This window comes from Strigops habroptila, chromosome 9, assembly GCF_004027225.2.
Source record: "Strigops habroptila isolate Jane chromosome 9, bStrHab1.2.pri, whole genome shotgun sequence".
In the NCBI taxonomy this organism is placed as follows: Eukaryota; Metazoa; Chordata; class Aves; order Psittaciformes; family Psittacidae; genus Strigops; species Strigops habroptila.
Window position 1 is genome coordinate 9,681,199 of NC_044285.2, and position 23,409 is coordinate 9,704,607.

Consider the following 23,409-nt stretch of genomic DNA (forward strand, 5'->3'; position numbering starts at 1 on the left):
AAATATTTTCTTACTGGATCCTCAGCAACTTTTCCCACTGTTGCTAGGTAGTTAATCAAGATGTAGCCTAAAAAAGTTAAATGACTCTACAGTTCATAATTATTGGCTAAAACATGGAGGGGTTTTGGCTTTTTTTCAGTATCTGGCTATTTGCCAGGTCCATGATATTTTTTTCTGAGATTCAGTCCATCGGGCTGTAAGGCTGTAATGAAGTCAGGAGTTAGAAAAGATGTCCTCCAATTTTAGCAGAGAAGGAGGAATGCACGTTCCTGCTCCCCTTTACCGTAACTCCCGATTACCTCGACTTGCAGAAGGTGGATCCAGATGGTGAGCACAGGACTGCAGGCAAGCATGCTTCGAACGAATCCTCAGTGTTGAAGGGTGGAATAAGCCATATGTTTTCACAAATTAGGGGTGACTCTCCAACGCCTGAATGATGAAGCAGATCCAAGAGTAAGTTATGCATGATCCTCCCCGATGAGTGAAGAGAAATGTTTTATTCAGTGCCTCATGCTGTGAGCTATATTTATCCCAAATGTATCTTTGTACATTTTAAAATGTTATCTGTTAGAGGATATTGCAACTGCAACACCGGACTATGTACACCTGCATTTAAAATCCAAGAGCTACAGGGGAACTATAGGTAGCCTTGACACCATCCAGCCGTGAAGTTACTTGTCCAGGTGACTCAGAAAGGCCAAAGACCTTAAAAAACAGCTAGCAAACTGCCTTGGAGAAAGCCTTTTTCCTCTATGCACAAGGTATGAAGCCTCTGAAATCATCTGACGAGATGAAAACACAACTAGCACTTTGTTTTCTGATCTTTGTTATGGTAACTATCTATGGTAACTACTATAGTAAATGTTCAAGATTTAATTTTTTTTTTTTTTTTTTTTTTTTAAATCTCCAGTTTCTGGATTGCTTGGATTATGTTAGTTGGTTACTTTTTTTCTTCATTTGCTTAAAATATCCCAAAGGAAAAAAAAAATTAGAAAAAAAAAAAAAAATCTCCACACCAATCTGAAATTACTCTTTTAATCTCAAAATTGTTGGAGAGAATTTGTAAGCTATCAGTAACAGAGAAGGCTGCTCAGGTAGAGGGGTGGGAGGGAGGCAGCCCTTTGCTTGCCCGGCAGCCCCCAGGAGCAGCACTGCCTTCAGAGGCACTGCAGCTTACAGCAGCTTACAGCAGAGAGGAGACGCAGCCAAAGAGTGCTCTCACAGAAAGACTATATTTCAGATGGAAAGAGAATAACGGTAAAAGCAAAAGCAAAGATCATTCAGACTGAAAATCCATAGCTACTCGTAAACATAATAACTACAATCACATGTATCGACGAAGTTGCAGAGCTAGAGCCCATAGGCAAGTTCATCGGCTAAGATGAATCGCCACAGCACCATTACCTTTACCACTCCATGCTTGATCTCACTCACTGCGCTCCCAAAATGGCCATGGTAGGTTTTTTTTTTCCCCTTCTATTGTACAAAAATCACCAACCATTTTTAAAAGTACATTTGCCACACAGCTTACATTTCACTTATTTTACACCTCACTGTAATTCATTCCCTAGCCTAATCTATATCTAAACATATGCAGCAATGCAGTCTACCAGCACCCCACTTATGAAATTCATGAACCAAAGGGACCATAGGAAAATTGCTGAAGCTATCCCCTGACCTTTTAATCAGTTGTTACCTTCTGCAACAGAATTTCTCAAACCTCAGCTGCTCTGAATTCTTGCTTGTCTCATGTAATGAGCAGATGTGACGAAGTAAGGATTTGTAACATGATGAAAGTTATGATGACAGGTCTTTCTCTGCCAGATTTTTATGTTTTTACAGGCTAACACTGAACTGCAGCACCTTTTTTTTTTTTAATTCAGCTTCTGACAAGAACATGGAAAAAACATATTAAAGGCAACAATAAATCCACTAAAATATTTCTCTCAGTTCAAGCAGATCCACACTTTACAGGACCATGCAATCATGCTCAGTTTGAATTTACTCATAAATATCAACCCCGACATCTCAGGACTCATGGTGCCTTGCACATCCCTTCTACCACCTAAAAATAACCCCATGTGTTACTTGGTGAGGAAAATGAAGATGGTGATATGTAGGAATATTTAACTGACAGAAGAAAGAAAAACTGAACCAAACACCAAAGACAATGATAAAAGGAAAACAGTCCTCTCTCTCCCCTGGGCAGTAAAGCAATTACGAGTGCGAGAGCTGCTCGGTGGTTATTATTGCAGGCTGAAGTGGTAGCATTCTCCATGATTATCACAAATGTCTCCACCGAGAGGAGGGAAGTGGGAGGATTTACCAAGCAGCAAATCCTCAATTTCCCTCCCCCTGTTCCCAGCAATTCCTGCTGAACTGAGCTCTGACAACAGAGAGTGCAGCCTTAGACAGCTCCAGCAGATTTATACTGTCTCCCAGCAGAGATAGACCAGGACAGGGTGGCCATGATGACCACATCAATATTGATCATCCGCTTGCCAGGCTCACTCAGACCTGGTGAGGACCTCCAATGGTCCCACAAAGCTTCTGGCTGAAAGCAGGGGCATCTTGGTATCCTTTCAATACCTTTAAACACAGCCTTTTATCCCTTTTGCTTTAATTCAGGACATTTTGAAAAACATTTATGAAGTCAAAAATCCAAGTTACTTCTCAAAAAAAGTCAAAATGCTTCATTTCGGTGTCAACATTCCTAAGTGTTCTTACACAATTAAAACTTTGATCAAAATATTTTTATGATAAGACAAAACTGGTAAGAGTGAAATTAAAAAATACAATAAATAAAGAACTGGAGTTTCCAGCTACCTGCAAAATTAATGAAAGCTGCTGACACCTACCAGATCCCTCTACCAAACAAGCAGATAACTTCAAGGCTTGTCCTTATGTGAAATGGGCCAATAATTGTGTCTAGCTATTAGGGGTACACCTGAGCAACGCTCTGCAGGCTGACACAAACTTTTTCTGCCAGCGAGCCAAAACAAAAGTAATCAAAAAACCAATAAAGCAAGTAGCTGGGCAGGATGCTGAGCCCAAGCCAATGCACTTCACTACTTGGGCCACTCATGAAGTCAGGGCTGGCCCCACACTAACACCACCTCACAACTGCTGCCCCATGAGGCTTAAAGCACAGGTAATTCTTGAATGCCTGCTTTGCAAAACACTTCAGTAACATACTTCTAAATGTCTACAATATAATTAGACTAACAATAAGGCCCACAAAGTTTAACATACGTCATCATCCCTAGGACTACTTCCTCTAGAAGTGAAGTGCATTATTAGTGGGATAGAAGGGGAAATGGTCTGCATTGTCTAAGCAATACCTGGTCCATTAAGGGAAAAAACTGCCTACTGGCCTGCTGCGTTAGTATTTTCCTGGCTAAACCGACATATGGTTCATTATTATTGTGCATTACGATAGCCCCTAAGGAACCCAGCTATATCAGGGCCTCAGTCTGCTAAGCACTTGTACAAACACAGGAAAAGAGCCCCTCCTCTGAAGAGCTTGCTGTCTAAACAGAGGAGACAGACAAAGGGCTGAGATGCAGTGTGAGGGTTTGCAAAACTCATCTTACATTCAGGGTTTTCTTTCCTCCAGTCAGTTTTTCTCTTTGTTGAAAAGAGGATTTTATTTTTCAAGAGACAAAGGAAAACGAAGGGAGGGACATAAAAAAGGCTGAAGAGATGAATAGACAGCGTGAAAACCAGGAACAGAGAGGTTAATGAGAAGAAACCGAGATATGAATAAATACGTACAATTTTTACATTTCCAAGAGGAAGGGGAGAATCTTTTCACCACATGTGCAGAGGATAAAACAAAGAGTAACGGGTTCATACTGCAGGAAAAACATTAGATATTACAGAAAAAAAGTCTTACGAAGGTATGACTAGGGAAACCCAGGGACAGGCTGCTGGGAAAGCTGGAGAGATACCAACACCGAGAGATAGCCTCAAAGACACATTGAACATTTATTAAGAATGACCTAGACATAAGTGACTCTGCCCAGAGCTGAGGGCTGAGCTCCCTGCCCTTGCAATCACTCTCCCATTCTTCTTGTTCCAGTAGCGTCACCCCTACCACACAGCTTTGGGCAAGCATCACTGCTCTGCTATGGTGACTGTAGGTACAAAATGAGCATGTTTAAAGCTCACTCAGAAATACAATCAGAAGTGAAAGCACCTATTTCCCCATGTTCTCATTCATTTTTGTACTCATACTTCCCCAGACATCTAGCTATCTTGAGATGTCAGTAAAAAGGGATCATATACACAATGAAATACGCCCAAAAGGGGAAAAGAAAACACGGCCTTTTCAACTTCATGTGAAAAGCCAAGCAGTTGCTAAAGTCAAAGTTGAACTTACTGGGAAATGCTAAAGATACCACAAGTCCATCTTAGATCCTGCAGCCCACAAGCATTGAGACAGCTCTTCAAGGGCTAGACAGGAAGAAGGAACAGCAGATTACAGCAGTGCCAGCTGAGAGAAAAGCCTTTGCTAATTCCTTGAAACAGATCCATGACACATAAGGCAGGGTTGATGTCCTACACAATCCCCTTCTTTTGTGAAGGATCCCTTTCTACCTTTTCACTGAGGACAAACTAAGCGCTTAAGATAACCAGAGCTGGGAGCACTCAGGGTTTATGATGGGGAGCAGGTGGGTGGTGTGGAAATACTGATGAGCCTCCAAGTGTCTTCCTTGTCTTGTGAAGTGGCAGTGATATCTAACGGCAGGCGAGAGCCCATCTGCTAGCTCCTGTTCTCTGCTTCTGCTGCACAAGATGATCTTTTCCTTTACTCCAGGAAAAGAACAGTGATGCCTTCTCCCTGATTCACATTCTGGATGATCCAAAAAACCCTGCCAACTCCCTCTGCTCTCTGCTGTTGAAGGGGACAAACCAAGTGACTCAAAGACAAGAATACAAAACACTATCCACCTATCCACAACTCCCCATGATCACACACAAATGGAACTTTAAGGTCCTACAGGACATGGATGATGATACACCGCTTGCATTTTGGATTTGCAATGGATAATGCCATGTTTATGTATTGCAACTGAATTTCCAGCAGGAAAGTCATACCCATAAGATGTGCTCATTTGAAACACCTTTATTTTCCCCACAACGCTCTATTTTGACCATAGGATAATGTTCCTTCTCCCCTCCTTTGAAAACCTGTTAAGAAAGAGACCATTATCCTGAGTGAGGAAAAGGCTCATATGAAGCCTCTTCTAGTCTTCCCACAGTCAAGATCAGCCTACTGCAGAAATAAACAGAAGTTAAGAGCTCTCTATATCTGCTTTCAGCATCACAGATGCTATTGTTAACAGAGAAGCACTTGGAAGGAGTGAAGTGCTCCAGAAGTGCTTATCTTTATGACCTGCCTCTAGAGGAGAAACGAGCTCATTATTGTTATCCTAAAATATTATATTAAAGCACAATAATATTGTTTCATTGTTTAGATCACAAGAACTTTGGTCTCTGAGCGGTTTCTCATTGGATTGTTCCAAACACATAGAAAAAGGCAGCCCATGTTTTACTGAATCTAGCTGAATTTCAGGACTGCAGGGCTTTAGTAGTTCAACTGCTTCTGCAGCCTGGAGGAAGCATTCACAAAGATCCTCTCCACCAAACCCAGCTCTCCCCTCTCCATCACCTCCCACCCCCAGCAGAGTAATTAGCCTCAACACTTAAAGTGAAAGAAAAAACAAAACTGAAAAACCCAAACAAGCTAATGCTCTAAAGCGCATAACCTGGAATCCTTATTCTGAACATTTTTCCTTCACTGGTTCATCTGTCTGTGGGGAATTCAGTTAGTTACATTGCTAGACTAAAAAACCCTGAAGCTGTCCTTGAAATGAATGGCTCCATTCATTTAAGTGGGAGCGTGTTCTGGTTTTCTTACCTGACCCCATATTTCTACCACAGAATCACAGGGCAAGTAAGTAAAATAACCTGTTCTCAACTGTGGCTGCCTGGTTTTATCCTCCTACTACATTAATTTTTTTTTATTTTTCTAGGATTAATTCAATGCACTAGAAAAGGATAATATCCATCACCTCCTTATGAGAACACAGTTTTCCAATATCATCTGAATGATTTAGTGCCACTCAGCCCACCAACTTTGTTTTAGCAATTAAAAAGAAAACCAAGAGAATTAATTAATGAGAGGAAAAAAGGAAGTCGTCTTAACTATTACCAAAGCTCACTATAAACAACAGCAGCCTTTCTATCAGTGGACTTTATCTCAGATCCAAACTGCAATCATATTCTTCGAAGAAAATAGAGCTGTTAAATTGTAACCCAGAATCTCCTAACAGCATTCACAAAAATGAGGGTTGGTTTCCTTAACCTTTCCATCACCCTTTTACAAGATTTTCAGGAGTGCAACTCTGGGAAGGTCCCTTCCCAAAACCGCTCTACAAGTTATTACATCTCAGACATGTCAGTGCATGACTATACCCACATCCAACACCACCACTTCAGCTGACATCTCAGCATGGGCACCAGCCCAAGCCCCCAGAGCTTGACACATTCCAAACCAGGCTTCGCTTGTGTCAGCTGCCTGGAGCAGGGGTGGGGTTGTGCACCCATGGGTGCTCCTGCTTGAGCATCCCTAGGGGGGCACCCCTGGGTGCACTGTCAGCCCTCCATGCACACAGAAATCAGTCACAATTTTCACTTGATATGCAAATAAGTCTTTGTGATTCCCGAGATCTGTAACAGATAAATATACCTTATAAATGATTATCTAACTGCCTTTTTTTTTTTCTTTTTTTAATGGAGCTGGGCAATTATTTTTAAACCCTGCTATGAGGAATAATAGCTGACTTCACAGGGCTGGCTGTGAACAGCCCATAATGCTTGGGGAAAGTCCAGGCTGAAATGCTCTGTAGTTTAATGACATGTTACATAGGGAGAAAAATGTATTTGGAAGGAAATACTATTGAAAAAAGGCAAGAAATAAAATGCTGTACTGTAAAATGCTTATAAGGGGGGAAAAAATCTGACTACTCAATTTTCAAAGGATTTCAGAGCTTCTCTGCCTGGTCTGTGATGAGTAAACGAAGGAAAAATGTCCTGGTTCTGGTGAGCACTGAAGATGACCTTACAGGACCTTTTTTGTTCTGGGAGACAAAGTAAGGAAGGTAAAACAGGTGCTATTGTTAAGAAAGGGCCATTCAGCCCGAGGATGATTATGATTCTTCAAGCTGTAGAAATGCAGTCAGAAAAATCTGCAGCAGCTTTAACTTCTATTAATAGTACAGAAGCATGCTCTAGCATTAAAATAATGAGAAATGCTAATTCCAGATCCCTTTTGATCCCATCTCTCTCTCTCTCTTTTTTTTAATGACATATCTATTCTTTTTATTTTAATGCTTCTGATTATTCTGCAGATAATTATTCATAAATAGTTTCCAGTAAAACCTGTTTAATAACCTGTTTTCACTTAGCATCCCCAAGCAACACAAAATTTCTAATTACTTCTAATTACTTACATCAACGGTCACCTCTCAAAGATGACAAAGACCTCCCAGAAATAATCCCATTACAAACGTGGTCTTTGGATTCCTGGGTTCATAAGTCACAGTCTGCCTATTCTATACATACAGTTTCTACAGAGCCCATTTGGTGGCTATAAGCCATCTAATGCTGGCATTTCCAAAGAAGTCTGATTAGACACTCATTTCCTGACTATCCTTAAAGGACAATTTTGCAGCTGGAAAATTCAATTTCTTTAAAAATCCTAACTGTGCAGTTGTTACTTTTTTAGAAGCACATAATAGATATTTTGCCTGCAGCAGAAAGGTCACATAAATAGATACTGCAGCACTAAGAGCTCCTTTAAACAATTAAAAAAGTCTCGATCAGCAATTCATATATCAAGAGACCCATGAAACAACACAGTGCTGTGATGTAAATCCAGTAGCTCCTGTAAAACATGAGCTTGAGACACCCACTGTAGCCAGCACCCTATAAATGAATAGAAGAAAGAAACCTCAGCCCACGTTAGGAAAGATGTAACAAATATCATTTTAATCTTGTAAGTCCTCCTGAGCTGCCGTATGGCCTGTCTGTATAGCATAGTGGAACACTGGTCCATGTGTGGAATGTTTAGGCACTGCCAAAAAAGTGGGGAAATCTTAAAATAAAAAAACAATTTAAAAAAAACCAAACATATCAAATGAGGAAGAGGTAGTAGAAGGGAAAATGCACCACTAAAGCTGGTTTCATTTGGTTGGAGAGGCAGTCTCGATGATCTGGCTATTAGCTACCAGCTAGATGTGATTTAATTAAATACATATGAATTGTTAATGGGAATTCCTTTCCAGTACTGCCTTTCCAAAGAGGAAAATGGAAGATGACAGCCAAACACCTGCCAGCCAATGCAAGGAGGGAGCCACCGCTCACTAGCGTGGCTGTTGCCTTCTCATCCCTGCATTATCAAAGCAGCAAGCAAAGCACAGGCTGGTGCACAGCTCCTCTCCTCAGGCAGTTATCAATGTCAATCTTTATATGTCTGACTGTGACCGCAAATAATGAATGCTAATGGAAGAGCATGTGTTCCTGTGTCAAGTATAGCATGTCTCATTTTGCAACTCAGCCTAGGAGTGGTATTGATAGAGCACGCCTGTGTAAACATCAACTCACAGCAGACAGGTAAAAAATGACAAGAAATTCTCTACTTCAAGGAGCTCACAACAAAGTTACTCTGGGTACAACGACAAGAATGACAGTGCTTGATAGCCACAGTTCTTTAGGGGGTGGTGAGGAGCTCTTCTGGAAGCAACAAGGTAGGAAGTTCAATACAACATTGTGCAAAGTATTCTTAACTACTCATCCCATGCAGGCAAAGAGGAAACCAGAGAGCCAAAAAGTTTAAAAAAGCAGCATGAACAGCAGAAAGAGGTTGCTGAAGAGGGTGACAAGGTGAGAGAAAACATTGCTGTCCAGATGCAGGTAAGAAGGAAATTCAAGGGCAAAGACAATAAAGAACAGGCTACACTGATTGTCCCCTATTCACCACATATGTGCCACCATCCCTTGGGGAGAAGGCATGGGCAACCTCACATTTGCTAAAACCACTCAGAATAACCTGCTGTGGTGAAGATACATGCAGCTCTGGGTGCATCTCCTAATACCCGATTCTCTAGAGAGCTGAACGATGCCTTCCGTTTGGCTCGGCAAAGGTCTGCTTGTTTCCACATGGAAATAAGGTCTGTTCCTATCCACATGGGGAAGAAAGAGCCTGACTGAACTGGTTTCCCAGGCATCTCAGCTTTACTGGAAGAGGCTGTGGGAGGGGATCCAGCAAGATGTATTTGTTAAGATGGAACTTCAAAAGCTTAATGTGGAATAAAAAAATAGTGACATCAGGAATACTCAACAGATTGCTGGTACCTACCAGCCAAAGTCCCAATCTTTACCCTGGCTCAGCAGCCCAAGAGCTGCCAGAGACCAAAGCTGTGCTCAGCAAGGATCAGTCCTAAACTCAGCCCAGCAGCCTCTCACAAAAAGCAATTCAGCACACTGACTCAGTAAAACATACACCACACATGTACCTTGTAGCACAGTCAGATACCCACTTTTCAAGTCCATCTGCTAGTCAGAGCAATGACTGCTCTATTGAGAGACACCACACTGTATCTCTGAGCACCAGGCTGGCACCATGCAGGGGTTTACTGAGCACACAGTCAGTCTCTCTGAGCGTATTTCAAATGACAAGCTATGTGCAGTGTAAGACTGAAACCTCTAAATGAAGATTAGTCATTGCAATTCTTTGTTAGCAGGCTCTGGAAGTAAAAGTGCGTTTCCAGTTTAGTGAAGCAAATGCATATTGCTTTTAACTTACCCTCTGAAGTGCTGTCACCTGTCAAAATCTCTTCACTAAGTCATGATAGCACACATCAGGAGCACTGAAGATGCAGACATACTGCCTCATGGCAAAGGGTTGACATTTCTTGGTGAGGACACACAGCCCTCTACTGCTACAATAGCAACATCCTGCCAGAAAAATCGCTACAGCATCTCTTTGAGGAAAAAAATCCTGGAGAACAAAGAGCAACTAAAAAGCATGTCCTCAGAGATATGCTGCAGTCTGGATAAAGGCATAAAGATCACACCAAATCACCCAGCTGAACTATACAGCCCTGAGAGGAAGGAAGAAGAAAAGGAAAGGAGTGAGATGGGGAAGGAAAGAAAAAGTTAAAACCCGCCACCCAACAACTATACCACACACACGTCAAGCACTGGGGGGGATCTACTCCCTTTATAGGCTTATTAGCAGCTTTCCAGCTGAAGCACACCAAGCCATGGGGCTTTTACTGATCACCTTAATCTGCCACACAGCTTCTTGATATTCAGCTGCATAGAAAAGCAATTAAGAGTCAAGCCTGAGCATTCTGTGATATTGAACGAATACTGGAAAATAGCATAAATAGCTTTTTTATTCAGTACCACCAGGCTAAACTTGGCTGCTAGCTTGCAAGTCATTTTTAACTAGGTAATTGAGTATGTTGAAGCAGATGCTGCCTTCTAAGAAGTTATTTGACTGTCTGCTGGCTAAAGAAGCCAAAATTCAACATGTGACCCACTAACTCCTCTTCCCTTTAGCTCTGCTCTCACAGCTCAGGTGACAACAGGAAAAATACCTGCCTTTATAATGCTATGCAGATTCATGCATGACTAGTAATAACTTCAACTAGACACACCACAACTCCCATAGATGTTATCAAAGCTAGTTTTAAACCAGCTCAGAAACTGATGGTAACAACACAAGCTAATCACCAAAGTTTTTAACCAGCTTCTTGTGTGGGTTTTACAGATGCAGTGAACTCATTGTCAAAATATCTCTATTAAGGCTCATGAATATGTGTCTGAAGCAATCACTGAAGCACAGGCACACCCCTTGGTTACACCAAAGTAACAGATCAGGTGCTGGGCTCCATTATTCACCTCCACAGACAACTAATGAAGTACCTCAATCCATCACAATTCATTAGCAGCCCAGGACAGCAACAGCTCTATTATTTTTACCAACCCTGGCAGGGACGATGTCTCTTTGCTCCAGCTTTTGATGTGTCTGTATTTTTCCTCCCCTTTCCATACATCAGTCATTCCTACAGGACAGGTTTTGATCCAGCCTGGGTAGCATAGGGAACTGGTGTGCCTTTGAGCCCAGGCACACAGAACAGCTTGTGTATTTTGCCACTGAAATAAAAGTACTATTCTTTATAAATTGATTCTTTTTGTCTAGGGTTGAAGTATCAGCCCTGAAGAAGGGCTTGTATACCTACAGCTGTGACCATGGATTTCTACTGTATGAGCCAGTCCAAGAGAAGACACTACCTTCAGTGCGAAATCTGTCTTTCTAAAATAATATTCACTTGAATGCTGTTAACTGCCAACAGGGTGCTCAGAAAGCCTTTCAAGGGCAAATTCTCATGCCTCTGGTAACAATTATTATCACCTGCACTACTACTAATTCCATTGATTTCTGGCTTTAATGTATCACTGTCTAAAGTACTATTTTGGGAGGCAGCATTTTTGTGACTAACAGCATTCAAGCGCGTTTGTAGGTCTACTAGCAGAATAGAGTGCTATTCAGTGCGAGCAAAGACATCAGATTTAGTTCAGATGCTGATATTCGAGACATACACCACCATTCCCAGGGGCATTAGAAGAGATTCTCTGAAAAATAACATGAGAAATGGATCCTCTTTTTTCTTGCTTTTCTGGTTTCCAATTCACTAGAAAGTAGTGATATGTTAGAAAGCACCTGTGGAAACAGGGTAGCCAGGTAACTTCTCCTCTACCTGCCAAAGAAATAAAGGTTTGAATAGTATGAAGAGCTTACTGAACTATAGGGAACTTCTGAATTACAAGAAAATAAATAATAATTTGGTGCTTTTAGCAACAGGACATGTTCTTCTGCTGCTGTTTTGCGTGTTCTTCACATGCAGGATGCTACTAAGCCAACCCATACCCATATGCACAAGGACCAGTTGACTTGCACATACTGCAGCCCTTCTGGTTTTGAAAACATGTAGACGCCTGAACTTAGAAGAGCTAGAACCTGAAAACTGAAGATAAATTTCTGTGAGCATTACCACAAATTACAGATATTGTTAGTGGTTCTTACTCGTACTGCCATAGAATACATATTAATAGCATTATACAGATACTTTAAATAATTTCAGTAAGCAGCAGATTGTTACAAAAGGTATCAATGAGCTGGTGGCAGGTACACAGCAGAAAGCAGGATGGCATTCATTAGCTGTGATGCAGTGATGTGGACTTATAGGAACATCCTGTTCAGCCTTCAGGCTTAGAGATTGTCTCCCCCTGTGCAACTGCTGGCAAATTCTCCTTCCACATTAGCATATCAAATCAGATACCAACAACAAAATTAACAAAACACGAAGAATGAAGGAGACACACTGAAACTGAATTGAGAAACCACAAAATAAGCTGATCTGCCATCATCTCCACACATGTGTACTTTCAGCTGAATAAAAGCAGCCCTGCAAAAGGCAAAATTGTTCTGGGCTGGTTTGGGCCTGATTCTGCCTTATAGAGATTTTGTTATTTGACATGAGACGAAGTGAGTCTGTAAATTAATATTCACCTGCACACTTACTGCTGTTGCAGTTCTTAAAGATTGTATCTTCCACTCACATCCTGGATGGGTATTGTTCATCCCATTGCACACTGCTAGGTGCATAACGAGGCATGGGACAGTGCTCGGTTAGCCTGCTGCTTCCCTCAAATGGCAGCTTGTGAACATGGGCTGGGAACAGTTTAAATACATTAACCAATTTAATTCTGTAAATGTGCATAATATATTGGCTAACTAATAATCTAATTGCTATTTACTGTGTGTTTATCCTAACAGTGATGGGTATCAAAATTCTAGGAATGTCACGATGATGCTTACACTGTTCTTTCAGATTTTTTTGTATCTTGACTTACTGAAACTTCACTGCTTTCCATTCAAGCCTGAGCTTATGATAAGTGTTATATCTCTGCTACATCAAAGTAAGAATTAGTGTTCTATTAGAGAACCCTCTATCATGTTAGCATCTTTCTAACACTATAGGTAAATAAATAATCTGTTAATAAAGGCATCTTCAAGTTCAAAATAGAATTGTACTCTATACGTTTGTTTTCTCTTAATTTAACCCAAGTGAAAACCCTGAAAGGTGTATTCACCCTTACAAAGGTTTATGAAAGGATTTAAAAAAAAATAAATCTGCTGTATCAAAATAATTATATAAAACATTAGTCTCAGAAGAAAAGGCTTAGATCACAAAACCCATTCAGCTTTCAGATGTAATCTTTTTAATATGAGGCTAGATTAAACAGCATGAAGTGAAAGGGGTTAAGTATAAATCCATATAGATGCCCAAAGTATTTACAGTGTGCATTAAATAAATCATTTCATGTGAAAGGACAGTTATTGTTACTGGAAAGGTTTCCTAATTCACTTTCAGATAAAAATAAAGAGGGCTGCATCTAGAAGCTTTGTACACTTTTTCCCTTCTGACAGCTTTCAAGTGGCAGCATATTATTTGGTCGCTGCTACATACAAAGTGTCTTAATTAAAGGTTGTCTAAAAATACAGAACATTTTCACAACCACATCTGCCATTAACTCTTCTGACATCCTGGTGGCATTAAGTACCAGAAAATTCTCCTCGTATTAAATAGCGTTTCTCTCCCTGTGCTCTGCCTCGCAGCAATCCTAACGAATTTTAGCAGCATGTCTCAATCAGTACGCGCCATCGTTAGGGAGGTCGCACAGCCTGTTCTCTGGCACAGCGAAATGGCTGCTCTCCCACCAGATCCAGGCTCCACTCCTAGTGGAGAAACAGCAACCCTGTGCTGGGACACTGAAACTGTACCTGAAACTGGGACACTGAGGCTGCCTGGCAGCTTTGGATCATGTCCTTACAAGGGGCAGGATGTCACTGCAACATCCTGGCCACTGCTCGCCATCCGACTGCAGCAGGATCCTGAACCCACCTCGGTCTGGCCATGGTTTCCCTACCGGTTTATACACTGACTACAGCATCATGTGGTGGCCCAAAACTGCTCCCAGCCAGTCTTGCCACCACGGTGTCCCTCAGCCACATGCAAGGGGAAGAGCTGCAGCTGCATCCCAACCCGGCTGGGTCAGAGGATGGGAGGCATTGTGAGACCTCTCCACGTTGTGCTCAGGGTAAAACTGATGCCAAAGAGACCAAAGCAAAGGAAATCCAGGAATTACGATACATGATCCAGCTAGCTATTCATCCCAAAGAGAGTTAATGAGAAATGAAATCACCAAAGTTGCACCATAAGAGAAAAATAAAACCTCTTTGGGGTTTTTTATGCAAAGGAATCATTCCACAGGCAGGCATTTGGAAATCTGGTTTTCTTCAGTTATGTCTTGTGTGTGTGTGGCAAAGGGCTAGATTCTCTGGTGTCTAATAATGCAACTGAGCTAATTCTGCAGTATTTTCCCTAAAGGGAACACTGATTTGTTTTCCCTCTGCTGGACTGCTTCTTCTTATGAAATTTGGAGGACTGCAATATCCTTCAGCCCTTCATCTCACAGTCAAATTTGATTCAAATCAGCCTTTCTCCACCAAGTTATATCACAGAGGAGAAGCACTGGCACTGACCAGCAGAGTGGGAGCATATACTTCATTTCCTCGAGACATTTGGCTAAAACAGGGCTAGTTCAACTCATTTAACATCAGGCACAGAGGGAATACACACTGCCTAAAGAATTCCTCTCTCATTCCGGCTACTTAGTCAAGCACTGTGGCTTGATACATATAAGCCATAGTTTTGCAATTATCTGCAGTAAATACAGTTCATGGTTTAAGCAAACGACTGACTCCCCAGTGAAATTAGGGAGTAGTTTTCTTCCAAGAGTCATTCCTGTCCCCACATGCAATGTTGAACAAAGTGAACTGGAGATTTTTTTAACTCTGAAGATGTTTTTCTTCCTCCAGACTCAGCTTTGCTTGGTGCCGAGGGACAGGGACTATTTAGACCAGAAATGTGCTGCTCTCTAGCAAATGCTACACCCCTAAGACACACCCACTAGAGCAGAGATTAATTTATTAAACATCATGCAGGCACTTTATCGTTACTTAGGGCTTTCTGTTGTGGCTTTTTTTTTCTTAAAACCTAGAATGCTTAAGCCACTTATACTGATTTTTCCAAAGGTTAAAATACCTCTAGTGGATGTGTCCTAATGGAGCATTCGCACTCAAAGAACAAGCTGTGTGACTCACCAGCTGTTAAGCAACCTTTAATGCACATGATTCTGAGAACTGCAAAGAATATAGCACTACAAAGTACCTTAGGCTCCCTGGGAAGATCCTGATAATAAAAACTACATTCTCACATTATTCCACTAGACAGACACGTTGATTGGTGGGATATCTGGTGTCTTTGGGGAAAAGGTGTTCCCACATAAGTGGAACATCAAACTAGAAGATTCCTTTATCATGCTGAAGGGGTTTTGAGGTAATTTATTCTAGTGTGAAAACTCACTGGAAAATTATTGTAAAGCTTACTTATGTTCCTGACCTTCAGAGGCAGGACTTATCTGTTCTCTGTGTTTGTACAGCACCTAGCACAAGAACGCCCCAGCCTCAATGAGCATATTTCAAGTATTTAGGCTAAAACTGACCTCTCACGCCCTTATCATGTGTTTTCTTCACCCTTTCCTCTGTTTCCCTGTGCTCTAATAGGGAAACAGAAATCAACTTTGATTTTTATTGACAATAATTCAGAGCTTCAGGAATTTGAACAATTCTGAAAAACTCCACTGGCACAGAATTAACAACTCCTCTGTGGAATTACAATAGAGAAGGTGAAATCCATATGAAGGACATGTAAAAAGAATGATGGTGTGATTTGGTATTACATGTTTAAAGACAGTCATGGCAGAGGGAGAATTTTGACTAGAAAGGAAGAGGAGACCGGGAATGAAGCCAAAAAGTGGAAGAGTGTTCATGCCAGTGAGTTTCAGCTTGGTGTGCCTGTATTGCAAATGCTTCATATAGATGCGGTAGGTAAAAAGTGCCCCAACGAATAGGTTTAATCCACCTGTTCAGAAACAGACACTGGTGAAGCAAGTTGCACTCATATCCTTCGCCCCTTCAAAAAGACCATTGTTCTTCTAGTTTCAATGGGGCTGACACTGTGCACCTTGTCTCTCACAAGACAGGCAGAACAGTGTAAGCAAGAGTATGTTATATTTGAGTTGATTATTTTAAAAAGCAGAGAAGGAAGGGAGAAATGCCTATACCTCCACATCTCCTCACTCTGTTAATGTTTTTCAGCTGTTTTAGATTAAGATAAATGTCTGAAATACAATGGCATTATGTTTGAACTCCATTCAGTTTAATATAAGTAGATTTTAAACAGGAAACTGATGGTCCTTTTGAATGTGAAACTCTGTATTGGAACCAAATGTAGCTCTTTAATCTCATTTGGTACGTATACTGAAGTCATTATTACTTTATGAAACCTTTTTAAAGATTTATATATTCCATTGACTTGGACTTATATGGCAACTGCATTTTCTTTTAGGTTTAAAATTAAAACAGGAAAAAAAAAATCTTCAACATTCTCAGAACTGTTTTATTTCTTTCTTGGCACAGAAAGCTGTTAAATGAAGTAATTTTCTCCATTGTGCAGCAAAGCTACAGCTACTTGTATGTCAGTCAAAATATACTTTACCCAGAAAACTCATAGCTGCTTTGTTACTGTAAAACTGAGGTTAGTCTCATTGTTCCAGTCACACAGTCATTAGATATAACCTCTGAAAGGGAAAAATAAAGTGCATACTATTGCTGTTAGCTAGATTGTCTTACTCATGCTGAAAGTCTGGCAATCGCAGTGGCATTGAGCGTGGAGTAACACGGCTGTCACAGCCCAAACAGAGGGTCCGGATCCAGCCAGCTAGGGTGGGTATTTCATCATATCAAAGAGAGGAAAAACTATGCAAGAATTGTAATACATTCATGCCTGAAGTAGGTATTTGTAAAGGCTATGGATTATTACACGAGAAGCAGCAGGAACAAAGCCATTACCCATCTGACTGCTCAGAACCATCTCCTGACTTTCTAAGAAAATCATAATGTCATAAATAAGCTAAATAAATATTCCTAGATGTATAAAGTAAATCAAATAATACATCATAATAAAATCCAATGAAGAGAGAAAACTCACAGGCATACTGGTTGAATACTTGTTTCTGTTTCAGTTATCTGATGGTCTGTGTTACTGTTACTGGAGACCGCACAGACCTGAAGCAAGATCGAATCACCATCATGCTGGGTAACTTGTAAACAAAGAGAAGCCCTGCTCCAAAGGATGGGCGACAGAAAGCACAGCCATAGGACAAAGCAGAAGCACTGCTGCCTCTGTTTGACTAGCAATGGAGACATGGAGGCCTTTAAGTGACCTGCATAAAATTACAGATGATGGTTGTAGCAGATCTGGGACCTGAAAGCAGATCTGCCACAGCCCAGTTAAGCGCATGGTCCAGAAACCACACTTTTACTGGCTTTTCACTTTTGTTTTTCTCATGTGATTATGCACAGCTTAAATTGTGCCATGGCCAAGTGGATTCCCTGGTCAGTCAGCTTATCTGGGAAGAACAGAAAGAAACGGCAAAAGCTAAATTGTATGGAGAGTCCCTCCTCCAATAATCAGGTTTGCTTCAAAGAAGGTATAATGGGGTCAGGCCCTTTCCTGGCACCATCCACAGTTAATTGAGGGATTTTGAAGGAAAGGTGGTTTCTAGAGAGCCAGCATGGGCGGCAAGGTCAGAAAACTCCCAATGGGAAAACCCAAACAAGAAGGTTTGCACAGATGCCAGTGCTGATCAGCTCCAACAGGAGGAGGGATGTGCGTCTTCGAGAGGGAAAGGAAAAGCCACATTTCTCACAAAGAAACCAAAACTACAGCTGAATGGATTCTGATCTTATTTGGGCAGCTTTCTTTGACTTCAAATAGGGGAGATCTGTTAAACATCTGTTTAAAAGCTCATCTATAGATTAATAGCAAGCCTAAATTGTGCTTACAGAATTCATTTTGATCCAGTAGGGCTGAAAACTTCACTGATGTCAAGTTGACTCCCAGAAATAGGCAGAATAGCTCCACTGGAGCAAGGTACTACTCAGCAGATGGGTGGAAGAAGCTTTCATTTATACAGCTCAGTTATTGTCATCAACGATCACTATATTCTGAGAGAAAAAGACTATTTGGAAGCCAATACCACCCTGTACTATGAAAACATATGGCTGAGACCTGCTTTACCAATTCTTTGCCCTGCATTTTTTGATTGTGACATGAAGAAGACAAATGCAAGAGAAAACAGTCACCAGAAGTCATCCCCAACTAACAAAGAAAAAAGACTAAGAAAAAAGACTGACACCTCCAAGCAGCTGCTTGCTTTGCCACGATTGCCCCTTTTTCCTCTATAGATATGAACGAGAGCAGCCATGTGACAAACACACACCTGGGTAATCCTTCCCGGGAGAAACTGTAAGGAGAAATCTGTCTTGCAGTCACTGCCTTTTTTTTTCCTTTTGGCTGGGGGAGGGGGTGGCGGGAAATAAACCCCCAAACCTTGTGTTAAATATCTTTTAACAAAACCACATATGCAGCAGTTTGAGCAAAGCTGCAGTAACAGAAGATGATGAAGCCACCTGCCCAGTTACTCCTGTCAGTACTGAAGCACGAACAATGCGGAAAGCACCTCTGGAGTAATTCTAGAGCAGCAGCTTTCTCCATGGACTCTGCCAGTCCACCATGCAGCAGTATGTGATTGCAGCAGCTCACACTCCCCTTCACATCCCAACTGACACAGCAGTGACGGGAGAAACCATAGAGGAAAATGGCATCAGGGCCACATTTGGAGTGGGTAAAACCCTGTACCAATATTTCTAGCCTCTCTATTTGTTCTAAATTGCCTTTTATGCAGAAAGGTGACCTACCTCTCCTGACACAAATATTTACATTGGGGAAAACCGATGAAAACTAATGCCCTATTTTTTTTAGCAGCTATGTTTCCTTATTCCACAAAACATGAATTACTCTTTTCTGATGACCAAATCTAAGTGGACTCACTTCTTACAGGGAAATTAGCCTCTCTACCCCTTTGCTACTTCACAACTGAACCCACATAAAGACAGTCCCTGATAAAACACCACTTATCCACCATTACTTCTAATGACTTTCCATTTTTGAGAGAATGAAGAATGACATGCTGGGCTCAGTGTTTCTGTGTGGGATATCCATTCCCTCAGCTCTGGACACCTCAGTTTAGGCACAATTCAGAGGATCAGAAACTGGAACCCAGGCACCCTGAAATGCCAGGGAAGAGAAGTGTCAGCTCACAGTCATGACAGGGAAAAGTCTTTTCCCTCCCTCCCTCCCTCCCTGTGGGTGTCCAGAGCAGAAGTTTTGTTCACATCCAGCCAAAGAAATATTGGGCTCAAGGGGAGTTCCCTTATACTATCAAGTTACTATAGTGCCTGCAACGCTCCTTTTCAGCTATTCTAGCTGCAGACACAGCAGACCTATGCAAAATGTATAGTCCCCAGTATAGTTGTTCAGGCAGAAAATGTTCACCTGTTCTCATATATCTTTCAGCAACCCATTTTGTTAAAGAGTGAAATTATATCACAGTAAGTTAAACTGATACCATGAGAAACACATCATTAATCTGGTTTTTTTCACATCTTCTGCTAGTCAGAACTGAAAAAACAGCCTGTGTTAAGGTAAAACTAAATGATGGCAAGACATGAGCCAACCTGGGGCCTGTTTACAGCCATTGGTGTAGCTGTACTAGCAGAAAGCATCGCTGGTTAGGAAGGAGGGAAAAAATCACCTCTAGCACTTACTGCTAGATGCCTCTTGATCTTAAGAAACCCTTTTAATCCCAGCAGAGATTAAAATTATGAGACAGCCTCTCTAATTAATGCTACACCCTAAAGATTAGTAAATCCACAAGTTCAAGAGTCCCCCAGCTCTTCCCAGCCAGTGATATTCTTGAGGTATTCTATGACTATAACATAGGCTGGTAATGACTCTTCTCTTAGCAAACAACTTGATTTCCTTGGCCATCTTCACCCATCTTAAGAATGTCCGGTACTGGTGCCAGCCAAAGTGACTGACAAGCTGCACTCAGACAAGTACCCTTCATGGACCAGGATCTGGAAAGGCATCATTCAACTGAAAGACAATTACATTAATGAAATCTAGCACTCTGGCCCGGTAAGAAGTATGCCAGTCTCTTCCCACCTGGCCCCTCTCCACAAATGTTTGTGTGAGCATCACTTTCCATTTGCATTTCATGTATGTGAGATATTCAGTTGTCTTGTTACCATGTGTACGCTGCCAGATTAATTACTAGTGGGGCAAATGCAGTTGAAGCACACAAGGTGAAGACAAGGACAACATGAATGTGTAAGGTAGAGGAAGGAGATGAGGGAGAATGAGAAGCCCTTCTTAGAACCAGAGGTTCCTGGGAGGAGGCACAGAGGAGAGACAGAGATGGCTGCAGGAAGCCTTTAATGCCCATTTGGAAATCAGCAGAGATTTTAACAGTTGGCTCCAGTGAGTGCAACCAGCTTTAACACAAACTCAGGTATTAACCTGTCACTTCAGGTGAGCTCATTCATCTCTAGCTTGTACTGGAAACATCTGGAGGTATGTTTTCAGCATTATAACTTGCATACAGTTATGTAAAAACCTCAACAAACCTAAACAAATCACTACCCCCCAACTAAGCTGCAAGTGCAATTTGGGGCTCTCCACACACAGCCACAACCAGTCCACACCCCTCACATGCATGTATGGAACCTGCCAGGCTGCCTCTCAATGTGCTGAGCTCCTGCTCTGCTCACACTGGGTTCACTCAGGGCTTAGGCCTTGGAAAACTGAACCTCAGGGAGCTGTGCTGGCAGCCTGGGGGGAAGCTAAATCTGTTTTTATGGCATTACACAATGTTGTGACCACTGGATAGAAAGAACTGGGCCAATGCAAATTCATTTTGCCTTTGCAAACTTCTTGTAAAATCTTTAATGGGGTAATGCTGCACTGGAAGACTTTACACCAGATCAGCTGCTAACCTTGTCTGGCTCACCATCAGCCACCCTCCCACAGCAAGCATAAAACTAATCTAAAAACATAAAGCTGCATAAACTTTGCATCATTCATCCTGGCTAATTTGACAGAAGTGTGATGGCACTGTGCCTCTTGATTTAGATCAAGTTTATATTGCCAGGTGATAACCTTCATCATGAACAGCCCCTTATTAATGATCACAGCACCTGTGAAAATGTACTTTTGCCATGCCCCAGTGTTGCCTCACATCCATCCTCTTCAAAGCCTAAGGAATTACCCAGACTCTAATCAAAAATTATGCTAAAAAAAAGGGCACATTACATTTACAGCATGGAAATTGTCTATTTTTGTGCCATCTAAAGCACTGATTGATCTGATAGGGAATTTCCCCTTAATTTCCAATAACCAAGCAGCTTTTAGAGGGCAGTGCTAGTGGTTCTCAGTGCAGTCACTACGTTGCTGTGACTTTCCCAAGAAAGATCATTTCTCTACCTCTACCCAACATTTCACCCCCGCCCCACTCTATGCTGCTTTCTCAGCATACCTTCATTTTCCTCTGTTTTGCTATGTCTGTTACATTTGTGCTTCTAAGGCAAGCCTCCCCCTTTCCCATTTGCATGCAGAAGAGTGTCTCCAGACTGGTTTGTACTAGTAGATTTTCCCTCACAATTAAACTATTTGAATTTAGAAGGTTTAGCAGCACCTGTCTAGATAGGTACCAGCAGATGATCCAGATGATTGCAAGTGCTCATTTCTCCAAAATAAACCACATCTCACTGTGTGACTGGAATGTTTGGATTCAAAACTTTTATTCTACCTGGTTGCCTTCCCTTTCTTTAACTTCTCATTTTGAAAGGATGTGTAGTGGGCTGCAGCTTGGAGACCACTCTAAGTCTTCTCCATCTTCCTCAGTCGAATTTAGCACCAAAACCTTCATAAAAAAAACACAATTTGAAGCAAAATTGTCACATCAGATTATCCTTTCACTCCTGGGCATCCCTACTGAGAGGCAGCTTTATCCCCAGTACGCAACCCAAGTCTTGCTTATTCTCTCTTCCTTAGGAGAGGTCTGCAGGCACATCATCCTCTCCTGGACCAAGGGTAGAGGCAGCCCGTGCATCACCTTCCTGTGAGGACACAGCTGAAGTGGCTGCATAAAACGAAGGTCACTGTAGACCCTGTTGTCATGAGCCAGTGACAACACTGCAGGGGCTCATTCCCAGACCACAGGGCACCCTCCGCTCTTCTAGCTTAGCTTTTTCCATTGCACAGGGCACTCTCAGCTGTGGGAGCTGGGGAACAGACTAGCAAGACCGCTTTAGCAATAGCCCTGTTGTAACATGTTAGGGTGTTTTTCACTTTCAAAAATATTTTTGTTTAAGAGGGTCATAGTAGTAAAAGGAAAAAATAAATCAGGTATATAAATAATATACAGTAATATACAAAAAACAAGCAATAATTGAAAATGGACTAGTTTTTGGAAACATTCACATAGCAATGAGAAAAAGGTTAATCAGGTCTGTAAATGGAAAAGGCCTGCAGTCCTCAATGTTAGCAGCTTTTTAGTCAGAAAACAAACAAAAAAAATAATCCAGAAAATTTATTCTTACAGATAAATGGGTCGGAAACATTGGTTTCCAGGGGTGAGTCCTGTACCAACACCAACCGTGGTTTTCCATACTGATATAAGAGAATAAAAAGAGCAAGGCAACATGAAAAAAATATGACTGATCATTTCCAAGTCCAGGCTTATACCTAAAGATAGTGAAGAGGAAATGAATAAATAACTAAGCTTTTAATAAGTGCATCAGTGCAGGAGAGACCTGACAGGGTCTAATGCAAAGAGGAGGTGCTGTGAGACAGCCTGGCTTCTGCACCAGAACCAAAAAATCCAGTAATACATTGAGATGAAAACTTGCATCCACCAGCAAGACCAAAGCCAGACACTAACTGCCTGAAAGAAAGAAGTGGGGGGAAAAAAAGAGATAAAAAAGAATGTAAATAGTGGTGTATCACACTGAAGAGAGACAGAAAAGAATCTGGAGGAGCTTCTTCAAAGGGCACGAATCCCCTTCCTCTTCCAGCTCATGATATTATACACAGATAACTTGAATAGACTTCACAACAGGAAAAGCATGTTTCTGAGAGAGACAACACGCGTTCAGCCACACAGAACATACCTGCTCCATGAAGCCTTATATATGTGATCACACAGGCAAAGAAACACTGACTTGCTGTCCCGGCAGCAAAT

General features: G+C 41.5%; 1 long non-coding RNA gene across 1 annotated transcript; it reads right to left on the reverse strand.

Moving 5' to 3' along the window:
• Positions 1-302: 302 nt before the first annotated feature.
• Positions 303-23,409, reverse strand: LOC115613176. Its single transcript, XR_003993298.1, has 3 exons — positions 23,339-23,409; positions 21,976-22,089; positions 303-429 (listed from the first exon to the last, which is right to left on the reverse strand). It is a non-coding gene; the product is annotated as an uncharacterized LOC115613176 (long non-coding RNA).